Here is a 26,338-nt window from a genome sequence, read left to right as displayed (position 1 = left end):
TTTCCGTTTCACTCAGGCCTTTGGCCCTTGATGTGTAATGTCTTGGTTATTCCTTTTTGTTGGAGTTTTAAGTTTTATACTGTTTGATTTTAAATTTGTTTTATATTGTATATTTTAAATATGTTTTATACTGTATTTTTAAAATCTTTTGTAAGTTGTCTAGAAACTGTTGGGTATGAGGCAACTAACAAATTAAAACAACAACAGCGTCTCTGCCCAGGGCATGTCCCTCACTAGCCCTTGAATATTTTTGCCTGGCCTAAATGGACTCTTGAGCTCTGATGATGCATTTTGCTTGCCTGGATAGAGGATAGAGAGGGGTGTGTGAATGTGTGTAGAAAGTAGCCTACTGTAGAAAGGTAAAATGTGTATTTATTGCTCTGCCCACTTTTGTCTCTTGTTCCACCCACCACTGGCATGTGACTCTTGGAAGGTTATACAGAAGGGAATGTGGCCCCTGGGCTGAAAAAGGTTCCCCACTATTGGGATAAGAGGACTGCTCCTCTTATGGATCAGTAACTGTTAAAAGAACAGGAAATGGAATAGGAGTAAATGGACAGCGTGCTGATAACATCATGGGAATTTCTGCTTTTCTCATTGTGTTTTAAGGCACAAAAGCTGTGCCAGCAAAAAGGTGGCAATCCCAGAGAAGTGTGTTTCCACAAACTGACTAGGACCCACATACAGGAACTTTGAAAAGGAGAGGAAACCAAATTGTGTCAAGACGTAACCTGAAAACCTCCTTAATGGTGACTTTAATTATTTAAAATGTATCAAGATACCTACACAGTGTTCTACAGAGAGTGACATGTGTTGTTTGACCCAAGAATGCACTGCTCACAGTAAAACTCTTGAGGGAATCTTAAATCATGGGACTAGCTATGGTGTGGAGCAGGACCCATTTAGAATGGTTGAGTTTAACCTAGCCATTATATTGGTTCCATTTTTGACCTCTGGTGAACGCTAATGAACCTGAGCATTCAGAATTGCCTTATCTCTTGGCAATTAAGGCCATTGTCTGAACTTTTGTGATATGCACCAGCTCCTATCTCATTTGCATTCACAGCTTATCGTTTACAATGTCCCAGGGGCCCTTTGAAGATAAAAATATACACTAGCCTTTTGGGGAACTGCTGAGCCAACCTTTTTATAACTGTGTCTGCATGAAGAATGCAAGATAGCTGAGGTCTGCTTGCAAGTGACATTTAGCAACTTGAGTGGGGAAAGAAAGGGGAGCTCAGAAGTGTTATAGTAGCAGAGAGTCCAATGCTATTGTCTATATTTAGTGCATTTTTCAGATAGCCAAGTTGTTCTATAGTTCTATAGTTACTCTGGTTTAAGTAATCCCCTTGTGCTTGCTTAGACATAAACAAGCCTTTTGTTGTGGATATATACGTTTGTAGGGAGTGATGTTAGCTCCTTAAAATGCACAAACAAGCAAGAGGGTAGCTCTTTTATTTTTTTAAAATGCTTTTCATTTATTTATATCATAATCCACTCTTTATCATATGGTCCCAGGATGAAAATACATCACATAAAAATAATAAAATAAGCAACAAACACTATAATATTTCACAATACTAAAATACAGAACATCAACAGCACATTAAAGTAGGCAATAAAGATTATCCAAGTAGTTCTTGTTTGTCTGGACTCCAGGTTTTGGGTGGTTCTTGGATAAAATGCTCCAGTGGGGTCCCTGTATGAAATGGGTTCCCCTCCTTCTCTTTGCTACTGTCACCACTTCCCAGTCACTTGTATCCTCCCTCTGAGCCCAGTCTGCATCTCCATCCAAAAGGAGAGAGTGAGGTGTGAGTGGAGACTGCTGCCTTTTCTTGTCGCTCCTTTCTCTGCTCATTCTCTCTCCCTTTCTGTCTCCAGATGATTAGGCAACAAATGAGTGGCAGAGCCAAGAGTCTCCAAGATCTGGCAATGGGACTCCTGCTGGGTTTATGGATTTTTTTTAAAAGCCGAAAGTGGTATTCAATGCTAATCCTACTCAGAACAGACCCATTCAAGTTAATGGACATGACTACTTCATGTTCATTAATTTTAATGGGTCTCCTTTGAGTAGGACTTCGTTGACTACAACCCCACGTTTCTAGCTCTTATGCAGGCCCAGCACAAGTGGGTGGCCAGGTTGGGCCCTGGCTGAGGGGCCCCTCCTTTAGGGTGGGAGGGTGAAGCCCCTCTCAGCGATCCATTGAATTGTCAGGTTGTGGGACTCAGTGACCCAACACTGCCACGGATTGCAAAGTGGGACCCCCAGAGACCTCCACTCACCCGATACAGGAGGCTCAGGGCTTAAATAAATCTGGCTGCCCCACCTACCTGTCATGTCAGTGCATCAGTCTGCATATCCCATGGGCTGCTTGTGCATGTATGTCATCACCCAAGATGGTGGTAAGGGCATCCCTAAGGAGTTGATGCCCCTGCCGCCATCTTTGATGATGGGAGCTGTGCACTCACAGTGTGTGGAGCATGCATGCTGATGCGCTGATGTGATAGGTAGGTGGGGCGGGTGGGCTGATTTAAACCCTGTACTGCCTGTATTGGATAGGGGGTGTTCAGCCTTACGGCGCTGCAGGCCTGCGGCAGGCTAATACCCAAAGGCCCAGTAATGCTTGGTGCTGGCCCTGTTCTTATGATTGCAAAGTTATGTTTTACTGAGCGTGGGAATTGTCTGGTGCAATCTGTCTAGCTAGAGTTGCTCACTGCTGAATATTCCCAGTGGTCAGTGACCAGATATGGTTCCTTTTCCCATCCTAATGACTATCAGGAAGATAAACAGTTACGCAAAACTGCAAGAAAACAGTGAAAAGCTATCATTCAGGTTCTTCTATGAGTCTTTTGGAGCAACAATGACAAAAGTGGGACCCCAAAAAAATGTTACAGTATGGAGTGCTCCTGTTCTCTGTTCTAGTCAGCCAGCCATGACCTCCTCCTCCATGATACTCCATTCCACTGCCCTTCCCACCTAGTATTCCATTGCCCCCTCTCCCATAACAGTCAGGCTGCATTCCTTGGCCACCCCCGGTCCTCACTTGAAGAGGTTTGCCAACTTAGGTTCCCCCCCAAAGAATTTTTGTAGTCCTACAAGCCTTGGGGTTCCCCTCAACTGTGCTAGTATCTCCTTCTTGTGTGTGTGTGTATGGTTCTATTTGGACTATGCAAGAATTATTTACCACTCACCTATGAGCTTCAGAAACAGAGGAAAATGAATGACAAACAAAATTCTGTTTGCTTTTTCTTAGGCAAACTATTTATGGTTCCCTTGCACGTCATTAAACATACCAGGGAATAATGCCAGTTCTTTTCTTCTTTTTTCATGCTGGGCACCTTTAAAGTTGGTACTCAAAAATATATTGGTAACACTGAGCTCATTCACAAAGCACATACTTCACATCAAAGGATTGTTTCCTTGGTGATTTCTCTGACACTGGAAACATGATAGCCACAGCCATGCAGATGGTAAGTTCACAAGAACTGCACACCAAAATTCTTGGGAGAATTTTTGGCTTCAAAAAATTTCCATCCCAATTTATTTTAACCAAGTAGTCCTTGTACCTGCACCATTCTTAGGAGTGACTTTCACAAGTGACCATCAGGATTATGGACTGTCTCCTTCGCAGATACTGTTGGCGGCCACTGTGGTTGGCTTTAAATGCCTACTGAAAACATACTTGTTTCATCAGGATTTCCCTAACACTTAAATTTTCTGATCACTCTGCTCAGTATTTCTATTTTTAATGTTTTGCTAAACATTTTATTGGTGTTTGTTTTACTGGATTTTGATATTATGCATTTACTTTTTGCTTGTGGTTTTATTATTGTAATTGTATTTATCCACTTAAGTATTTTGCTATATTAAGTGGTATATAAGTTATACAAATAAATAAATATAACTTTATATAAGCCTTATATAAGCCTTATGTGCTTATATAAGCCTTATCAGCTTATCAGTCAGATCATTGGTCCATCTAGTTCAGTATTGTCTACACCAGCCTCCACCCAAGCCTGGGTTTCAAGTCAGTGCTGGACTCCAGTTCTCAGTAGTCCTAGCCAGCTTGGCCATTAGTCAGGGACAATGGGGCAGGTGGTCCATCAAGTTCAGAGAACCCAAGGTTGGGGAAGATGCTCCACACAGACTGTCAGCAGCTCTTTCAAACAGGAGTCTTTCCCATCAGTACTAGGAGATGCCAGGGATTGAACCAGTGACATTTGCAAGCAAAGCATGTGTGTTCTACCTCCTTCATTGTCTTCTCTTCAGAAGCACATCTCTAGGCATCTGTTCTTGGGTATAGTGCTGTGCTCCTGCCTTGGGAATGCAAAAGAAACAGAAAAAAGTTACTTGTCCTTAACAAAATGCAAAAGTTTAGAAAAGGAGAGTTAAGGATAAATCATGCATAAATGTAAGAATTTTAATGCATCAAACAATAAAAGCAAAATTTAAATGCTTATTCTAAAGTCACTTATATCACCAGTTGATGAGATAAATATATATATTTTTAAATGTGCTCCTTTGGTGTTTTGGCCAGACACCTTACAACCTATTTTCTTCAGTGGCCAAAGACATAAAATTTAACATAAACATACAAATAGAATTGGTTAGTGCCTCTCACATTGTATAATTTTAACCTCTTCTTCTTCTTCTTCTTCTTCTTGTTCTTCTTGTTCTTCTTCTTGTTGTTCTTATTATTATTATTATTACACAGCCTTCATTAGCAAGTGCCAGGGCAGGTTAGAGCAGTCTAAAATTCAATGTTAAAACAATTAAAACAGATTGCTATCACAAGTATAGGGCAATAGTATCCTTCATATCCCCAAGTAAAATGGATAGCCATGGGAATTGTTACCAAATTGCTGCTCAATGAGATGCTAGTAGATAGGTAGGTAGGTATATGTGCATGCTAGTATGTATGTGAGTAGTTATATATGCATGCTAAATGTATGTAGGCAAGTCTATGTGCATGCTAGTATGTATGTATGTAGGTCTATGTGCATGCTAGTATGTATTTAGGTCTATGTGCATGCTAGTATGTAAGTAGGTAGGTATATGTGCATCTGGTAACTCTTTTAAATATCAGAACGCTTTTATGTCATGGCTGGAATCAGCCAAAATGCAGATTCAGCCTTCCTGACCACGTTTTAAGGATTGCCAAATCCACTGTGGAAATGCCAAATGGCCTTCAGGAGGAGGCCATCCTGTCACACCCCAACTTCACCTGCCACCTCCTTTCTATTTATCTTACTGAGCAAGAAAAATTCCAAGAGTTGCAGGTTAATTCTCTACCTGGGGGGAGGGCAACAACCTGTGTGTGGTTGAATCTGTCTCTCCTTTACTTACCCTTGACTAAAGTGTATAGTGCAGAAGTGCTGATTGGCATGCAAGGGAAAGATTCTTGGGTGGTATACAGTCATGATAAAAAGATGTACTAATATTAGGGATGGAGAGATAAATTTTGAAGGGTAAAAACATTCAGTGGATGCTAACCATGATGGCTATGCTCTACTGCCACTGTCAGAGGCAGTATTCTTCTGAATACCAGTTGCTGGAAATTGCAGAAGAGGAGAGTGCTGTTGTGCTCAGGTCCTGTTTGTGTGCTTCCCATAGGCATTTGGTTGACCACTCTGGGAACAGGATTATGGACTAGAAGGGCTCTTCCCTGATCCAGCACACTAGCCTTATGTTCTTAACATTACAAAACAGCTGATTCTCTAGATAATTTACAGGAGACAGTGCCAAAGAAGAATCTCAAACTTACTTCCAATGAACAAGGATCACCCATGATGTTCAGTAGATAACGATTTTCCATTGGGAATAATCCCCACTTTTTAACCCCATAGTATCAAGGGAGGGGGCTAGCAGGGGAGAAAAAACCTCTAATCTGGTGTGGCTGTGCTTAGGCACACCTACAACAGCAGTTTTGACATTTGGGACATGGCATGCCCAACATGTACACGAAGAGAGAGAAAGGCCATTGGCATCTTTCAAAAACTCAGCAAGATGGAAGTAAAAGGTGAGAGCTGAGATAATTTTCTAATCCACTCTTGGCCAATAAGAACCATCAGAGGGTAATTCTGGCCTGTGTGCCCGTGGAATGCTATGTAATGGGGAGGTTAGGCCATTTTGGCAGATGTATTACATTTTTAAAGAGACTGACATTTTATTCTCAAACTTCTTCACATTCATAAATGTCAAGGCATGTATATGCAGAAAGACATAACAATATATATGAAAAATTGGTTTTATGATAGCAACATAACCAAAAAATAAACAGAGCACTTACATAAAAAATCAGTTTAGACATTCTGGTAGGTTTCATTGTAATATTAACAGCCCATAGTGTGTCACTTTAATAGTCCGGTCTAGCCCAATTATGTTTTCCAAAGTAAACTGTGGCATGATGGGGGCCTCCAGTCATGTTCCTTCTGCAAGATGTGTGCAATAAAACAGCACCACTGTTCCTAAAAAGTGTATTTGGTGTTCGGTGAAGTCTTTTGTGCTCTAACTTGCTGAGTTAGTTTCTCCATGAACGCCACTCTCCATATTTGTCTATAGCAGTCCTCCATTACTTTATTGTCCATTATTTTCAAGTGCTTAGTGATGATTATTCTGAAGAGGGGGAGATCCTTGTGTGGAACATCAGACCAGGCTCCATACTTCACCATCACTGCTGTCATTACCTTTTGAAGTTTCATGAAAGTTAGTTACCTAACCACTGTGATTGTGTGCTCCCTCCTGCTAATGGCCTAGGGCTATATTTTGCACAGGTTTGTTCAACTCTAAGCAGTTTACTGCTAGAAATGAGGGGCTGGTTTTGTAAGGAAGAGCAAATCATTTCAACTCTAGTCATTTATGGCCCTGTGACCCATGGGATTCAGGAGCCTAAATTATATTGCACTCCTGCTTTGAAATCACATAAAGGAAAGCACGGTGGGGAGTGTAGAGTTTCTGCCAGCAGCACCGATAACTCTTAGAAATCCCTTTCACCTTGACTTTTCTTTTTCTTCTTTTTTTACGATACCCAAAATAACTCACTTGCTAAATTTATCCACCTCCTCCTCTTTTCTCTAGGATCATTAGATTAATTTCCAAGCCAGGGCCCATGTACATACCAATTTGTGTTCTGGATCAGTGAGACAAACAGCTGAGTTAAATGATACACAGTACACAAGCACTAGCCGGAGGGATACTCAATCCCTCTGTGTGTATGTTCCGGTTGGGAATGCTGCAGCAGGTGAAGCTCACTGGAACATAGCCTTGTAAACCAGCAGCTCTTCAGTCAGCTGAAAGCAATCCTGTAAATCACAGAAAGGCACAATGCAGACCCAAAAGAAAGGTAAGAGGCTATTTGATGCCACAGCTGTGTAGCCCACTGACAACAAACTATGCTGCCAAGTTGAGGGTATGAAATCAAAACTGACTCCTCTTCCACTTGTGAAAGGTCCAACTTTCCATGAAATCTATCTGGATGTTTAGTACTTAAAAAAACAACCACTCATTTATTTCTAGAGATGTATGCACATTCCAGGCATCCAGCGGAGATTTGCCAAGCAAGTTCAGAGTCTACTTACAGGAATAGAGAAAACTGCGGCCCTCCAGATGTTGCTGGACTCCAATTTCCATCAGCCCCATCCAGCATGACCAAGGGTCAGGGATGGTGGGAATTGTGGTCTCTGACCATGATGCCGAATTTGGAATCCTGTGTGTATATGTCTTTAAAGTATTTAAACTCACTATTGCAGGGGAAACTATGATGTGTGTGCAGACTCAGTAGGGCTGAGCAGCCGCATGGATATGGTACTGGGTAAATTAATTTTTTTACACACAAACTTCAAAATCAAACCTAATAACAATAATATCAACTGAAAATACATCAAATATCAAATACAAAATTAAGAATGCAAATTAAAAGACAGCGAAACCCCCCTCCCACTTGATTCAAAAGTAGGCTTGGTTAATTCAGCTATTATGAAACCAGAAAATAGCTTGGTTTATCTAAGCCCAGTTGGGACCCATCACATTCCCACTAATACTGAGAGCATAACAGGATCCTAACTCCTCATCTAGATCCCCATGAACCTTGGTGAGTCCCTATAGCGTGCCTCACTGTCCCTTTCCTGATCTGGTGGTGGTAGCAGTACAGACTTGCTGGAGGCCTCTCCTGGTCTCCCTCTGTGGGACATGTGGATTTTATGTTTTATCTACATTGGGGGATGGATGGATGGATATCCAAAGAACTAGAGTGTCTTTCAAAAACTACATTTTCTAGTGTACCTGGCACTGCTATGGCTGTGTTCAAGGAAACAGGTAGGAAGGCCTCCACAGGAACGTCTATGCTTGCAGTGACTACTGTTACCAGGCCAATTAGGCAGAGAGCCAGGGAGGGAAGAGTTCTTTTCCAACTTGGATTTCAATGAGAACCAGAGAACTTTTTGGGACATCATAATCATGTCCCACTGAAGGCAAGCTTTACAAGTCAGGCCTGCATGCCAAATTAAGGAACTTGGGTGACATCTCTAGTGGGAACAGATATTTATTCCCTAGTCATATGCCCTTCACCCCCAATAAACAACCACATCTTAATAAGAATGCACAGATGGTTTGTGGCCAATTCTTAATAGATTTAACTGCAGCAGTTTGGATGTGTTTCAGTCAGACATGGTTTCAACATTCAAATATATATGTCCCAAATATGAGTTCTTTGCTACCTTTGAAAGGGATGCTGTCCCATTGGTGAGGACTTCAAAGCCTGCCATGTAATACCTAAAAATAAAAACAAATGAACATTTGCAGCAGGTCTGTAGCTCAGTGGTAAAGTGCATGCAGAAGATCCCAAATACAGTTCCTGGTACAGTTAATGGGGAACTTTATATATCCACACATGTATGATCATGACTATTAAGAAGGCACATTTCTTTTATAATAATAATGAGTTAAATATTGAACTTCAGGCCTAATGGGGCCCTGAGATTCAAGCTTGTAGAGAAAACCTGGATCTTAATATTTAACTCAAAAACCTGTTGCCATGGCAGCGGTCAGAGAGACCTTCTTGTGTTCTTTGCCAAGACCTGGCCGAGGCAGAAAATTAATTACCTATTGTTCAGAATCAAGAAGTGTTTAAATTTTGGGAAATGAGTAGGGAGTTCCAATGTTTGATTCTTGAATGCCATTTAGGGGATAAGTAATCAAATGTTTTAATAAAGAGAAATAGATTTTAGATTTTTAAATAACAGTGTATTAACTGTATAGGTGTCTTTCCATAACGAAAAGGGTACATTTGGGATGGCCTGCTTGTCTGTCTGTATATCTAAGTGGCTAAGAAACAAATACTAGTTAACCAGTTCTTTCTTTTTGTTTGTGTGACTTCAAAATGAGCCCAAGTGTTTTAAATAAAATCCTCTTTCATGAGCTATGTATTTCATAAGCAAGGGAATGGGATTTCTGAGAAAGTATGAGAGACAAGAACCCCTATGGCAAAGGAAATAGAACTGGGGGTGCTCATACATTTACAAAACACCCTGAGTTAAGTTCCCAAACTTAACTCAGGGAATTTGTCCAAAATATTTCCAGGAGTGCCTGAGTCAGCCTGACCCATCTGAAAACAATGCAACAATGGCATATGCTTGAAACATATTCACAGTAGAAACTGTTCTAACTAGAACCAAAATGCATTAGTTTTGAAGAGACAGTAGGACAATGGTAACATTTATGAAATGGACAGAATCTTGGAATCACAAAGGGAGTTAGCTAATGCTTTCTGATTGGTTTGGAATGAATGTAGAGAGGAGGAAGGGACTCATGAGATTGGTGAATTACTGGCACATGTTGTAATATTAAGGTATAAAAGAGCTTGCACACAGTGTCTCAGTGCACTCTCTCCTGGATGTTTCTGGAGGCTGACCCTGCATGTGCTTGTAAAGAATAAAGGCCTACCTTTTTGCTTCAAGCCTGTGTCATCAATTTTTATTCATGGACCCCCAGCAAAAGATCCCAATGGAGAAAGAATTCTCCTACACAGTATCTCCAGTTACAAGGATCAGGTAGTAAGAACATAAGAAGAGTCTGCTGGATCAGGCCAGTGGCCCATCTAGTCCAGCATCTTGTTCCCACAGTGGCCAACAAGATGCCTATCGGAAACCTGCAAGAAGAACCTGAGCACAACAGTACTCCCCTCTTGTGGCTTCCAGTAACTGGTATTCAGAAGCATCCTGCCTCCAACAGTGGAAGTAGAAATAGCTCCCAGGGTTAGAAGCCACTGACAGTCTTATCTGCATTGCATTTGTAGCAGGTGATGTGAAGGATCTCTGCCTGAGACCCTGGAGAGCCACTTCTAGATGGACAAATACTCTGATCTGGTGTAAGTCAGCATCGTATGTTCCTATTAGGAGAAAAGGCGAGGAATGCTTTGCCAGCACCCCCTGAGCCAGCCTGACCCACAGCTTGCCCTAATTTAGTCAGCATTTGGCTCCATGTTTACAGGTGAACTATTTATAGGCCACATTTTAGAAAATTTACCTCTGACCTTTTCAAGTACAGCCAGCTGGGATGAAAAACTGCCTAGGATGAACTTTCAGACAGGTAGGCATAGAAATAGCCCTTTTATATTGTAGGTTTTAATTGTTGTAAGCCTCTTTGAGATGGTGAAAAAGCAAGATATATTTTTTTAAAATACATAACTGAATTAAATAATAAATATTCAGAAAGGCCAGATTCTGATTTTTAAGGCACAGTCCTATGCCAATGGAAACACCTCCGATTGACATCCAGAAAAAAGGGGTCCTTCAGATAAATGATTGAACCTGTGAAAGTTAAGAGCGATAGGCCCTCAGCCTTTACTCTCCTAGCTCCCCTTCCCCTCTAAGATATCTGAATTCCCATCAGATCATACTCCCATGTACTCCTGAAAGCATTCAGCAGTTCATGGCTGGCCCAAGAAATTTTCTTGTTGAACTGTTAGCATGGACCCATGACAGCGCCTTTTCAATGGTGGCTTCCCATTTGTGGAATGCCCTCTCTGGCAAGGTGCACCTGTCTCCATCATTATTTACTTTTAGGAGGAATGTGAAAACATTTCTGTTTACCCAGGCATTTGATGGCTAAAGGAGACTGTTTCTGGCAATGCTGAGATCACTAGATTTTTGTCTGTAAATGTTCTTAGAATGCTTTTAATTTTTAGATTTTGTTGTTGTTAAATTGTTTTATGTGTTTGCTGGAAGGGCAGGATAGAAATTCAAACAACAACAATGCCTGTTGTGAAGGACAAGATGATATAATAAGATGGCTGACTGCATGTGAGACAGCAGGCTTCTTGGGCGGGTGCAGATACACAGTTCTGTCCTCCAACAGAGGGAACTAGCCAATGGACTTAGCAGAAACAGCCAGGGGGCTGCTTGTCAGTGCTCCTCAGCATCTGCTGGTGGTTGCCTCGGTTTGCCTAATGGCAGGGTCAGCCCTGCAGAACTTTGTTACGTTGAGAGTGCCTCAACCCCTAAGAGGCAGATATGGGAGTTTTCTCCCACCTAAGGTTCTCACTATTTTTGTGGTAGGGCTCTTGTGTTTGTGACAGGAGGTAGAAATTCAACAGGTGCCCACCATGAAGGCGCTGCTTTTTCATCACTAGATGTCATTTTTGGAGCACATATTCAACTTACCACAGGGATGGGGAACCTGTTGCCCTCCATATGTTGCTGGACTCCAACTCCCAACAGCCCCAGCCAGCACAGCCAGTGATTAGGGATGGTGGGAGCTGTAAGCCAGAAACATCTGGAGGGTCACAGATTCACCATCCCTGGCTTATTGCCTCCTTATATGCTACCAACCTTTTAGATTTGATAATCAGCAGCTCAGAGTGAGGGTTTTATTTGTTTTTTTTTTAATGCAGGCTATTCATAGGGTAGCCATAAGTCGGGATCGACTTGAAGGCAATCCATTAAATTTTATGGTATTTTTATGAGAGCCTGGGAATGTCTGCGGCATGACTGGAAACCCTCCTAAGCTAATTTTAGTATTATCATATTAATCATACCCCTCCCTCAGTTCAGACGAGGGAAGTATTTAGGCTGCAGTCCTATACCCACTTACCTGGGAATAGTGATGGGCAAATATGTGAATTTTAGTTTCTCTCACTTTCTCATTTTTTCCAGCCTTACGTTCAGTTCTCCACATTGCCACATCAGTTTATTTTTTAAGACGCTAGAAATTCATCAGTATTTTAGTACATATTTCTCCTAATATACACATTTTTGAAGGCAATTTCCCATAATATAATGCATTTTTGTATTTTTTCCAAGAATATATGCATTTCTGTGCACCCTTTACTCCAATATATACATTTTTCTACACTCCAATATATACATTTTTCTACACATTACTTGCTTAGAGAACTGCATTGAAAAATTTGGATTAGTGCAAAAGTTTAAGGATTGCTGTGTTTTGGCTTGTGTATTTTTTCAGAAAGTGTGAATTCAGTAAATTCACCTTTAAGTGCGAACTTAATCAAATCTCTCCCACATCCCTAGTCTCAGACCCTAGAAAAAGACATGCATGTGAATGTTCAAAATTTGGTGGATGCTGACAATCCCAGATGCATTTTGTGACTATCTAAAGAGAGGGAGAGAGAAGAGATTGCCCATTTTTCAGGTATATACAGATGAATACTGACAATCATTGCTGTCAACATTCACTGGTATATGCCTGGCATTTTTGAGAATTTGACTGGGACTGTCAACATTCTCATATCAGTGTCGATATTTGCCATTTTTTGGATATTCACTGTGACATATATACAGCTGGTATGTGTGAGATACATAACACTCAAGGCAAGATCTGCTGCAAGGCTAGGAATCTTGGGGGATTAGGAGAGGACTTTAGTGTCCCCTAGCCATCCTCGGCATACACCAATACATTTATAGCTACCCTGGGTTCCAGTATTACTGTTGTGATTTCCAACCCCTCCCTCCTTGCACTATGGGATTACACAAGCATGTGTGTCTAGCCAGCAGTTGACCCAAAGACATCAACAAGCTAAAATAGATGACTGCTTCTTCCTGCTTAGTGCTGCTTCACAGCAGCAAGAAAAGAGCTCCAGTCTAGAGTGCCTTTATACAAATTAAAGAGCATGCCATTTAAAAAGTCAGGAGTCTGAAAATGAAAGACACAGGAGGCAATAGAGGAAATACCTTTTACTTATGAGAGCAACCAATGGTCAAAAAAGGTAAAAGCAAGCTTTCTAGTTGCAAAACCAAGATTTGCACTGTGATCTTAAGAAGAGTTGCATGAAGTAAGTCCCACTGAAGTAAACACATCTCCCAAATAAAGCTGATTAAGATCAGGCTGCTGCTGCTGCTGCTGCTGCTGCTGCTGCTTGTAGTGGGGTGGGTGGGAAATAAGTTATATTGGAAGGTTGATGTTTGCCTCGCCAAGCTGAAGGTTTTGTGAAACAAGGGTTATGAAATGTTATATTAGCTGGTTTACAAAACAGTTTGCATGAACAAAGGCAATCAGATTTTACAGCTCAGAGACACACAACATAGCCAAACATTTCAGTTTGATACAGTAGAAATTTTTCCAACTAGGAAAATTTCCAGGCAGGAAATATACAAAAACTTGAATGAGTCATTGCAGGGAATTTTTCCGTTCCCAGTGCCCTGAGGCTTTTCAAGGTAGAGTTAATACAGCAACAGAAAATTGAAAGAACTGGAGATAACTAAGCAGATGACAGTTCAGGTAAAATTCAACAGTAGCACCCAGTAGCTAAAAAATTTGGAGAGGAGCCATCTAAGAACAAACCCCATCAAACAATTAGATTTAAACACACTTGCATATCTGTGCCTTTTGGAGGACGTAAAAAGGCGTATTTTATCTCAAGTATGAGATCATTTATCATACAATAAATAAATCTGCAATTCAATTCAATTTTTAAAAAGGTCATCTTTAATATTTTATTTTCCATCAATTTGGGAATATGAAACAGAGAATCTTTTTTATTACAGTAATGAGTAATGTATCAGTCAGAGCCAAAATGGCTAACAAAACAAGTTGAAATCCAGACGGAGCAGAATGCTGAATCAGTAATTGATTAGGGATGGGGAAGAAATTCGATTCAGTTTGAATTTAAAGGTGAACATTCCTAATTCACACTTTTCGAAACAATATGTAAACTGAAACACACCTATCCTTGTCTGAATTTTCATAATGCAGTTCCGCAGCTACATAATGTGTACAAAATGCATATATGAGGCTTAAGTGTGCATAAAAATGTGCAGGTTGGTGAAAATAACATACATAAATCCATTATATTAGGTAAAATTGCTATGTAGTAATGTGTTCTGGTTTGCATATTGGTTCAATAATGTAAACTAGGTAGTTTCTCATTAAAATGCAAACAAAAGCAAATTTCCCTAGTCTGAACCTAGGCTTGTAGTTAAGCTCTTTCTTCACTAGCAATAAGCTGTAGCTTGTCCTTTGTGAGCAGGGCTTAATAACAAATCTGAATTTGGATAACATGCTAACCCAAATCTTGGCTTATCTCAGCATGGCACAGAATTTAAAAGGACCAGGGAGAAGCAAAGTGGCAGCAAGGTCTTCTCCACAAGCCTGCACATTCGCACAGTCTCAGAGAGCCAAAATTTGGCCTGATTCACACAACACAGTAAACTCTAACTTGGCTTACTGTGGCCCCATCTGCCCTATATATTTAAAGTAGAATTATACTCCTTAAAAAAGTCATGGCTTCTTCCAAAGAATCCTGAGAACTGTAGCTTGTTAAGGGTACTGAGCGTTGTTAGGAGATGCCTGTTTCCTTCACAAAACTACAATTCCTAGAGTTTTCTGGGAAGAGGGAATGAGTGGTAATTGTTAAAGCATTCTGAGAATTGTAGCTCTGTGAGGGTTAACTCATTAAGTTAAGATGCCATAAACACCTCTAGGAAAATGCCAAATGGCAGAACTATACATTATTACAAGGGGGAAAATACACCCATTGTTTTAAAACATTAATTATAGAGCAAATCCACACAGTTGCATGAGAGTTTTTCACCACATCCACATGATACCTTCCTCATCAAAATGCCATTCCATATTTTCTCCCATTTAATCCAGATTTACCATTTCCATGGGATTCTTATTGGAATCAGTAAATCCAGATGAAGTGGGGATATAATATGGGTTGACATTTTGTTGAGAAGGTTGCCATGTGGATGCTGTGCTAAACTTGCATTAATGAGTAGCTCAGAGTCCACAGTGCACTGCCATGTGGAAGCGCCCATATTCAGTGTAATACCCAGGAATCCCAGCCATCCTGTTTGGTTATCTTGACTTCACACATTTAAATTCATGTGGATTATTTAATATTTATCTTCCATTTTAGGTGGAACTAGATATTAATTAAGGTCATAAGCCCATTGCCAAAAAGCGTCCAACCTCAGAGTTCTTCCCCTCTGTAATGTGTAGGGATGGACAAATCTGCAAATTTTGGGTCTCTAAGGCAGCATTCAGACAGCACTTTATTCTGTTTTCTTGGCATTTCCTTACCTGTTAATTTTCATGTGCTGTATGTGATCTTTCACACGACATAGAAGCCACTTCTGGAAATCTAGTGGAAGTTTAGTGCTTATTTCTGTGTTAATTGCTTCCAACAAAATCCATTTGCAACCCTGTGACCCTGGAAAGTTGTGGGAGTTTGGCATTCTATTTTTCCCATGGGGACCATGCCACCGCCACTCACGTAACAAAATTTGGGGTGATATTCCAGTATATAGAAGCATGCATGTGCATAAAAAGTGTGTGGCAACATGCCTAATGACCTCCATTGTTGTTGTGTCACACCACGCCCACTATTGTAAATGAAATTTAGCATGACATGGTGGTATATTGTTGGGGGAACAACACACCATAGTTCCATAATGGAACAGGTACTGCAGTGTGAAAGGAATATTAGAAACCAGGACAAAAGTGCTACCAGGATAATCAGGAAAAAATAATGTAATAAACTCCACGTCTGAATGCAGCCTAAGTTTCTCATTTTTACAAACTTAAATTCAGTTCTTCACATTCTGGTAGCAATTTGTGATTTATCTATTTTTTTAAAAAAAATCCTGATGAAAATTCATCAGCATTTTAGTGTGAATTTCTTCTAACGTATTTTTATGCACAGTTTTACTAATTTTGTCTAATATACTGCATTTTTGTATGTTATTTTCTCTAATATATGTGTTTATATGCACACATTATACTGGTACAGGGGTTCCCAAGCTGTGGTCTATGGACCACCAGTAGTCCACAATCTTCATTCAGGTGGTCTACAGCATGGATGTATTAAATATTCATATTGAGTTTTAATTGCATTTTATTGCTTCTTTTTTTTCTTATATTGTATTTTGTTGTGTTACAGTTTGAATTCAATGGAATACAAATTGTAATACAATAAAATACAATATATAAGAAATAAAAGAAGCAATAAAAATACAATTAAAAATCATACAGCATGTGGCACAACACATTACAATCACCACAACAGGCAACCTTCTGCTCCATATTGTGGGGAATGAAGGAATGAGTCCAGTGGGGGAAATGGCTTTGAGGGTGGGAGTTTTGTGGACATCAAAATTCCACATCTCCAGGTGTGGAGAAAGTTATGGCCATTCCTCATATTTAAATATTTATTGAAAGGTTTGTTCTTTGCATTTTTAAAAATCAGTTCAGGGTAGATTTAGGTAGCAAATCCAAAGCATTAATATTGATTTATTGATTACATTTATATCTTACCCTGCCTCCAAGGAGCTTGTGACCCCTGTGACGCCCTTCCCTGGCTCTCCCTGTCAGGTTCCTACCTGCTCGTGGTTACTGCCTGTCACTAGGCACCACCAGGGACTCCACCAGTCCGAACTGTCCTTTTTTATCGTTTCTCTCCCCGCTCTAGCACAGATCTCAACAGATCCCCCTGCTAGGCAGCACCACCAGTCACGTCCTAATACCAGTATTCCCAGAGACTCTGAATACTGGTATTGTTATTCTCTTCACCGCTGCCACCATTTGTTACAGTTTCCCTTCAGCCTTGGTCATTACCTTACCCTCCCTTCTGGTCTGTGAAACCCCAGCCAAGGATCAGGCCTTCGGTAAACCAAATTAAGTATTTATTAAATAACACAGATAACAAGATTTCTTCATAAGGCACATAAGCATATGGTTTTATCTAATACTAATCCGAACTCCACCCCCCTCCTTCTCCACGCTCTCCTGACAAACAACTCTCTCAAACCCACCAAAACAACCCACTCACTTTCATCACCACCGTTCACCCAGATTTACCTGTCATTCTTCCTTTTATACTGTCAGCCATTTTAAACATTCAGCCAATCATCCAACATTCTACTGCCCATTCACTCCCCCTTCCTCTTTCATTCTACTTACCATGTATCTCCTATACAAACAGCACTTACCCTATTTACACTAATACAGGAACATCACATTTCACCCCCCTTAAAACAACGGCAGAGTATTATTCCTGTTCCAGGATTTATACGTCGCGTTAACAATATAACAAGTCACTATGGGGAAAATGTCTTTCTTTGTTCCTCCGTCTGGTCACGTCACTGCAGTCCCAGCCACTTGCCTGGAAAGTCCATTGGCCAGTACATTGTCTTTGCCTTTTATGAACTGGAAGTCCACTTCATAGTCTTGCAGGGCCCAGGACCACCTCTGCAGAATAGTGTTATGGTTTTTCATAGTCTGCAACCATAACAAGGCCCGATGATCCGTTGTTACCGTGAATCTTCGTCCCCACACGTATGGGCGCAACTTGTTCAGTCCCCACACGACCGCTAGGCACTCCTTTTGGACCGACGAATAGTTTTTCTCCCTCGGCGTCAGCTTGCGACTCAGGTACGCCACTGGATGTCTGGTGCCTTCTCTCTCCTGCAGCAAGACGACTCCCAGCGCGAGGTCCGACACATCTGTAGACACAATGAATGGTTGCTCATAGTCTGGTGCTATTAATATGGGTCCTTTGCACAAGGCTTGCTTCAGCAGATCAAAAGCCTTCTGACATTCATCCGTCCATACCACACGCTCAGAACACTTTTTCTTTGTCAATTCATGCAAGGGGGTTGCTATTTCCCCAAAATTTCTCACAAACTTCCTATAAAAACCAGCCACACCTAGAAATGCCCTAACTTGCTTTTTGGTTAAGGGGATAGGCCACGCTTTTTATTGCCTCCACCTTGCTCCATAAGGGGGTGATTTTCCCACTCCCCACCTTATGTCCTAAATAGATTACTTCCTTTAGCCCAAACTGGCATTTCTTAGCTTTTATTGTGAGGCCTGCTTTTCTTAAGGCCTCTAATACTGTTGTCAGGTGTTGGACATGCTCAGGCACCGATTTGCTAAAAATGGCCACGTCGTCATCGATATAGGCCACTGCAAAATCTGACATGCCTCGCAACACAGTATTGATTAACCTCTGAAATGAACTTGGTGAGTTCCTTAGTCCCATGGGTAAGGTCACAAACTCATATAACCCATCTGGTGTACTGAAGGCAGTTTTGGCTCTGGATTGCTCATCTAGTTCCATTTGCCAAAATCCTTTACAGAGGTCTAACGTAGAGATAATGGTTGCTGCCCCCAATAACTCTAACATTGCGTCTACCCTAGGCATAGGATACGCATCTGGGACAGTAATTTTATTGATTAGCCGATAATCAATGCAAAATCTTGTCGTTCCATCTTTTTTCGGAACCAGGACAATACTTGAGGCCCAGGGACTGATGGATTCCCTGATCACTCCTAATTCCAGCATATCTTCCACCTCCTTTTTGATCTCACTCAAAACTTTCCCATTCACACGGTATGGCATAGATCTGATTGGGGCATGATCTCCAGTATTAATGGAATGTTTGGCTATACTGGTTCGGCCAGGTTTATTACTAAAGAGATTCCCATAGTTTTTCAAAACTCTCAGAATCTCTTCTTTTACTTCCTCCTTCACCTCTTCTGACCATTCCACTTGATCTACCCCTCCTTTGTCTTTGCTTTCCTGTACCAAATCCGGAAGTTCAGGCCCACTTCCCTCAGGGAATAAGGTAACTAGCAGCACCTGTGCATCCCTGGTATGGTAAGGCTTTAACATATTTACATGAACCACTTTGCTTTTGTTTAATTGGTCTGTGGTGATTACATACGTCACTGTGTCAAGCCTTTCTCTGATGGTATATGGTCCTTCCCAGTTAGCCTGTAATTTGTCATGTTTCCTGGGTATGAACGCCATAACCATATCTCCCACATCATACACACGTTCCCTGGCTGTTCTGTCATACCAGTAACTTTGCTTCTGCTGTGCTTGACTCAAATTCTTTTTCACCACCTCCATCATTGATGTTAATTTATTGCGGAATTCCAATACAAAATCTAATACAGATGTTTTGTACTCTCCCAGGGTTCCTTCCCATGAATTTTTTAACAGTTCCAAAGGTCCCCTCACTTTTCTAGTGAACATGAGTTCAAAGGGTGAGAAGCCTGTAGACTCCTGAGGGACTTCTCTGTATGCAAATAAGAAGCATCCCAACCGTTCATCCCAGTCTTGTGGGTGATCTTGAACATAGCTTCTTATCATACCCTTCAAAACGCCATTGAATCTCTCTGTTAGCCCATTAGTGGCGGGATGGTAAGTAGTGGTCTTTAGATGTTTTAGACCACAACATTTCCACATACATTGCATCACTTCTCCCATGAATACACTGCCTTGATCCGTCAGCACTTCATGAGGGAAACCCAGCCTCATAAAGATTTTTAATAAAGCCTCTGCCACTACAGGGGCCTCTACAGATCTTAGTGCTTCTGCGTCTGGGTACCTGGTGGCAAAATCCACCACCACCACTAGATATTTCTTGCCATGCCTTGTGGGTTTGGAAAAAGGGCCCACCAAATCTATTCCCACTCTATAAAAGGGTTGTCCAATTATAGGAAGGGGCTTTAAGGGTGCCTTAGTCTTTACTCCACTTTTTCCCACCTTTTGGCATATACCACAAGATAGACAATGTTGTTTTACATCTTTGGAGATGTTTGGCCAATAATAGTGTGCAGCCAATCTCCTCTTGGTCTTTTTTATTCCCAGATGTCCTGCACATGGGACATCGTGGGCTACCTCTAGCAATCTGGTTCTGTATTTGCTAGTTACTATCAATTGCTTCACTGGTTCACATTCATCCTTTCTCTCAGCAGGCATCCACAGTCTATATAAAATCCCATTCTCACACACAACTTGATTCCTCAGTTTGTCAGTGAAAGGAATCTGTTGGGTCAGGGCTTGTTCCTTTATTTGATTCAAACTGGTATCCTTATTCAGTTCTTCTCTGAAATGCTCTGTCTCTTCCCCAGAGACCAGTTGATACAGTTTGTCTCCTTCAGCAGGCCTGCCAAGGGTTGCTATGGGGACCTGAGGCTCGCAAACAGATTCCACCCTGTTTGTTTCAGCCCCCCTTAACATGGCTTCTGTTTCTCTGCCAATTTGCTGTCTGGTCACCACATATATTTTCCCTTGTGCCCCCATAACATCTCTTCCCAGTATCACTGGTTCTTCTTGTTGGGCATTAATGCCTACTTTATATCTGCCCTCTCGGCCTCTCCACGCCATTTTCACCAGGGCCACAGGCAAGCTTTCTGGTTGACCCCTCACTCCTTGGATATTCACCGTTTCCTGAGGTAATATTTCTTCAGATTTTATTAAATCTGGCCTCAGTAACGTCTGAGCGGCACCAGTGTCAAGCAATGCCCAATAATTTGCCCCTTGTACACTCACTTCCTCTCTCAGACTTGAATCAAGGTCTGTTACTTCTGTCCAGTTTATCTGGCAGAACTGAACCTTTTTTGTGGTTAAATCTTTTGGTTCTATTTTTACTGCCCTTGCCTGAGCAGGATTACTAATGGGGTTGGCAACCTCACATTGAAAACGTAGGTGCCCCGGTCTACCACATTTGTAGCATAATTTCTCCTCACTTTTAGGGTACACAGATCTACTCTGGGGTGTCCTGTGCCCTTCAGATTTTACTGGAGGACTCACTCGCTGTGGCACCACATCCTTTCTGCCACCATTATATGGTCTGGGTTTAAACTCTCTTGATGTTTTCCCCACCCAGCCAGTTCTGTTGGAGGCAAAGTGATCTGCCATCTCTGCGGCCTCCTGCACCGATGTAGGGGAATGGTCTTTGACCAGGAGCCTTATTTCTGGTGGTAACTGATGGTATAATTGATCCAGTATCATGAGGCTTTTCACCTCTTCCACTGACTGAGCTTTGGCACTACTCATCCACTTCCCAAATATATCCATCAGCTTTGCTCCCAGTTCAACAAAAGACCTCCCTGCTTGGATCTGACAGTTTCGGAATAATTTTCTAAAGTAGTCAGGTCCCAGTCTGAACCTTTTGTATACTGGCTCTTTAAACTCAGCATAGGTGACGGGCCTGTCTGAGGGGAAATGTTGGTATACCTCTGCCAATTCCCCTTTGATCAGGTTTGATAAATACTGCATGTATTTATCTTCAGGTAGCCCCCACAACTGAGCTGCCTTTTCAAAGGTTGTGAGATAAATTTGAGGATCTTGACCAGGCTCATACACAGCAAAGTCCTTTGGAGTAATTTTTATTTTTGCTCCATCTCTGTCTTTCCTTGTCTCCTCAGAGTGAAATTTCTTTCTATCCAATTTTAATCTTTCCCCTTGTATCTCGGCATCCACTCTCATTCTCTCAGTTTCCATCCTCAATCTCAGTTTCCATCTTCAACTTCTCAGTTTCTAACTCTCGCTGTTTATCTTTCCCATCAGCTTCCATCCTCAATCTCTCAGTTTCCAACTCCCTCTGTTTTCCCTTCTCTGCACCTTCCATCCTCAATCTCTCAGTTTCCAACTCCCTCTGCTTGTCTTTTTCCTCAGCCTCCCATCTTAACTTCTCTCTCAAGTACTCTATATAAGCGGGATTGCTTAAGTATCCTTCTGGGGTCTCTTCCCTGACAGGTTGTTTTTGCTGGGCAGTTGCAAATCCTATAAGTGCTACCCTGAATTCATCTACCCCTTTACCCTCGTGAGGTAAATTGAATGTTATGCACTTCTCCACCAGCTCCTCTCTTTTCATTTTTATATATTCAGCCATGGTGTTTGAGTTCACTCACTCTTTGCCACTCACTCTTTGCCAGTCACTCTCACAAGTAATCTTGTTTTGTTATTTCTGTTTGCCACACCACTGTTAGGGATTCTCTAGTATTCGTACCACCGCTACAGCCAACACCTGTGACGTAGTCTCCTTTGTCACCACGTGTCTTTGGGACTCTCTTTGGTTCGTATTCCACTGCTACTGCCACCACATGTGACGCCCTTCCCTGGCTCTCCCTGTCAGGTTCCTACCTGCTCGTGGTTACTGCCTGTCACTAGGCACCACCAGGGACTCCACCAGTCCGGACTGTCCTTTTTTATGGTTTCTCTCCCCGCTCTAGCACAGATCTCAACAGATCCCCCTGCTAGGCAGCACCACCAGTCACGTCCTAATACCAGTATTCCCAGAGACTCTGAATACTTGTGGTTGTTATTCTCTTCACCGCTGCCACCATTTGTTACAGTTTCCCTTCAGCCTTGGTCATTACCTTACCCTCCCTTCTGGTCTGTGAAACCCCAGCCAAGGATCAGGCCTTCGGTAAACCAAATTAAGTATTTATTAAATAACACAGATAACAAGATTTCTTCATAAGGCACATAAGCATATGGTTTTATCTAATACTAATCCGAACTCCACCCCCCTCCTTCTCCACGCTCTCCTGACAAACAACTCTCTCAAACCCACCAAAACAACCCACTCACTTTCATCACCACTGTTCACCCAGATTTACCTGTCATTCTTCCTTTTATACTGTCAGCCATTTTAAACATTCAGCCAATCATCCAACATTCTACTGCCCATTCACTCCCCCTTCCTCTTTCATTCTACTTACCATGTATCTCCTATATAAACAGCACTTACCCTATTTACACTAATACAGGAACATCACAACCCCCACCCCCCGCTTTAAACTCACAGCAATCCCATTGAGGTAGGTTAGGCTGAGAGAATGAGAGAGTAACTGGCCACAGGTCACCAAGTGAGCTTCATGGCAGAATTTGAACTCCCGGGAACTGTAGTTTGTTGAGGAGGGGTGGGAGTTGTTAGGAGGCCCCTATTCCCCTAACAGAGCTACAATTTCCAGAGTGGTTTAACAATCAATTCCTCTTTCCATGGAACTCTGGGAACTGTACCTCTGTGAGAGAAATAGGGGTCTCCTAACTAGGGTTGCCAGGTCAGAAGCATCCGAAAACCTGAGATTTTAGGGGCGGGCCCAAGTGATGTCATGGGGCAGGCCTGAGTGATGTCACGGGGTGGGCCCAACTGATGTCATTAAGCATGATACATTAAGCATCAATCACAGTTGCTTGGAGCGTACAATTAAAAAAAAAATCTGACTGGAAATTAAACTAGACATCTTAGCTAAAAGATGGAGCCTGGGTAGGGAACATTTAATCTAGCCTACTTACTTTCGACCACATTCTCTTTGGAGAAACCTTCTGAGGGTCACATGCCAGTGGTGGATATAGCCTGTGGCTAAAGTGGGAACAGCAACAAACATAAACTTTTCCCTTGTATGGTAGGCAAGTTTCTACACAAACTACCTCCCCTCTCTGTTATAGATGCATCGTTATATGTAGTATAGTTACATCAGAATATAGGAGCAGAAAGTCAAGTGGCATAAGATATGTGCACTGAGATCACTACCTCAGTGTATGTCTTAGCCATCGGGAAATTCCCACTCTGGGCCTCTCCGATCATTAGCGGCAGTTGGTCTTCAGACTTGGCATATTTCTGTCAGAGAAACATTAAAGACAAACTGAAATTATTGTATTTGATAATTTAAGAAGATTTCTGAGTTGGTGAGCCCCCTAGAGCCTGTGGGCCCTTGAACGCCGCACACCCTATCTGGCCACCATTGTGGAGCAGCCATTTGATAAGAATCCCCCAAGCATTAGAAGCAATATGAACAGGAATACATTTAAATTAGGTAGCTTGTTGTTGTTATGTGCCTTCAAGTTGACTACGACTTATGGTGACCCTATGAATCAGTGACCTCCAAGAGCATCTGTCATGAACCACCCTGTTCAGATCTTGTAAGTTCAGGTCTGTGGCTTCCTTTATGGAATCAATTCATCTCTTGTTTGGCCTTCCTCTTTTTTTACTCCCTTAGTTTTTCCCAGCATTATTGTCTTTTCTAGTGAATCATGTCTTCTCATGATGTGTCCAAAGTATGATAACCTCAGTTTCATCATTTTAGCTTCTAGTGATAGTTCTGGTTTAATTTGTTCTAACATCCAATTATTTGTCTTTTTTGCAGTCCATGGTATCCGCAAAGCTCTTCTCCAACACCACATTTAAAATGTGTTGATCTTTCTCTTATCAGCTTTTTTCACTGTCCAACTTTCACATCCATACATAGAGATCAGAAATACCATGGTCTGAATGATCCTGACTTTAGTGTTCAGTGATACATTTTTACATTTGAGGACCTTTTCTAGTTCTCTCACAGCTGCCCTCCCAGTCCTAGCCTTCTTCTGATTTCTTGACTATTGTCTCCATTTTGGTTAATGATTGTGCCAAGATATTGATAATCCTTGACAAGTTCAGTGTCACATCTTTTTGACATTCAGCTGCAGTCCTGCTTTTGTGCTTTCATCTTTAACTTTCATCAGCATTCGTTTCAAATCATTACTGGTTTCTGCTAGTAGTATGGTATCGTCTGCATATCTTAAATTATTGCGATTTCTCCCTCCAATTTTCACACCTCCTTCTTCTTGGTCCAATCCTGCTTTCCGTATGATATGTTCTGCGTATAGATTAAATAAATAGGGTAATAAAATACACCCCTGTCTCACACCCTTTCTGATGGGGAACCAATCGGTTTCTCCATATTCTGGCCTTCCAGTAGCCTCTTGTGCAGAGTATAGGTTGCGCATCAGGACAATCAGATGCTTTGGCACCCCCATTTCTTTTAAAGCATTCCATAGTTTTTCATGATCTACACAGTCAAAGGCTTTGCTGTAATCTATAAAGCACAGGGTGATTTTCTTCTGAAATTCCTTGCTCCCATTATCTAACGTATGTTTGCGATATGATCTCTGGTACTTCTTCCTTTTCTGAATCCAGCTTGGACGTCTGGCATTTCTCACTCCATATATGGCAAGAGCCTTTGTTGTAGAATCTTGAGCATTACTTTACTTGCATGGGATATTAAGGTAATAGTTCAATAATTACTGCATTCCCTGGGATTCTCTGGGCCATTGTTTAGTTTTCCATATTTCTTGACAGATTTTAGTCAAAATTTGGACTGATTCCGTCTCAGTAGCTTGTAGCAGCTCTATTGGTATGCCATCAATTCCTGGTGATTTGTTTCTTCCAAGTATTTTAAGAGCAGCTTTCACCTCACATTCTAAAATTTCTGGTTCTTCATCATAGGGTTCCTCCGTGAATGAATCTGTCATCCTGGCATCTCTTTTATAGAGTTCTTCAGTGTATTGCTTCCATCTTCCTTTTATTTCATCTCGGTCATTCAGTGTGTTCCCCTGTTATTCAACATCCCTACTCTTGGTTTAAATTTCCCTTTCATTTCTCTCATCTTTTGGAACAGGGCTCTTGTACTACCCTTTTTGTTGTCATCTTCTCTTCAGTAACTGTTGTAATAGTTCTCTTTGTCCCTACGTACATGTCGCTGTATTGTTGCATTTAGGGTTCTGACTGTGTTTCTATCTCCTTTTGCTTTTGCTTTCCTTCTCTCTTTAACCATTTTAAGAGTTTCTTCAGTCATCCATTGGGGTCTTTCTCTCTTTTTAACTAGAGGTATTGTCTTTTTGCATTCTTCTCTGATAACATCTCTAACTTCATTCCATAGTTCTTCTGGTTCTCTGTCAACTAAGTTTAAAGCCTCAAACCTGTTCCTTAGTTGATCTTTATATGCTTCTGGGATGTTACTTAAATTGTATTTTGGTGTTATGATTGCTTTGTTGTTCTTCTTTAGCTATACTCTGATTCTCAATACGACCAGTTCATGATCTGTACCACAGTCTGCTCCTGGTCTTGTTTTTGCAGACAGTATGGAACTTCTCCACCTTCTGCTACCAATTATATAATCAATTTGATTCCTATATTGACCATTTGGTGATGTCCACTTGTGTAGTCGTCTTTTCAGTTGTTCAAAAAATGTGTTCGCAAGAAACAAATTATTGGCTTCACAGAATTCAATAAGTCTTTCTCCTGCTTTGTTTCGGTCTCCTAG

The 26,338-nt window shown here is 41.4% G+C and overlaps 1 long non-coding RNA gene across 1 annotated transcript; it reads right to left on the bottom strand.

Annotated features, from left to right (window-relative positions):
* Positions 1 to 3,380: 3,380 nt before the first annotated feature.
* Positions 3,381 to 7,295, bottom strand: LOC133386622 (uncharacterized). The gene is made up of 3 exons (XR_009763218.1): positions 7,120 to 7,295; positions 4,623 to 4,751; positions 3,381 to 4,318 (listed from the first exon to the last, which is right to left on the bottom strand). It is a non-coding gene; the product is annotated as an uncharacterized LOC133386622 (long non-coding RNA).
* Positions 7,296 to 26,338: the final 19,043 nt, after the last annotated feature.

Source organism: Rhineura floridana, chromosome 6, assembly GCF_030035675.1.
Source record: "Rhineura floridana isolate rRhiFlo1 chromosome 6, rRhiFlo1.hap2, whole genome shotgun sequence".
Taxonomy (NCBI): Eukaryota; Metazoa; Chordata; class Lepidosauria; order Squamata; family Rhineuridae; genus Rhineura; species Rhineura floridana.
Note: the sequence above shows the minus strand (reverse complement) of the source record. Positions and strands in the feature narration are given on the sequence as shown.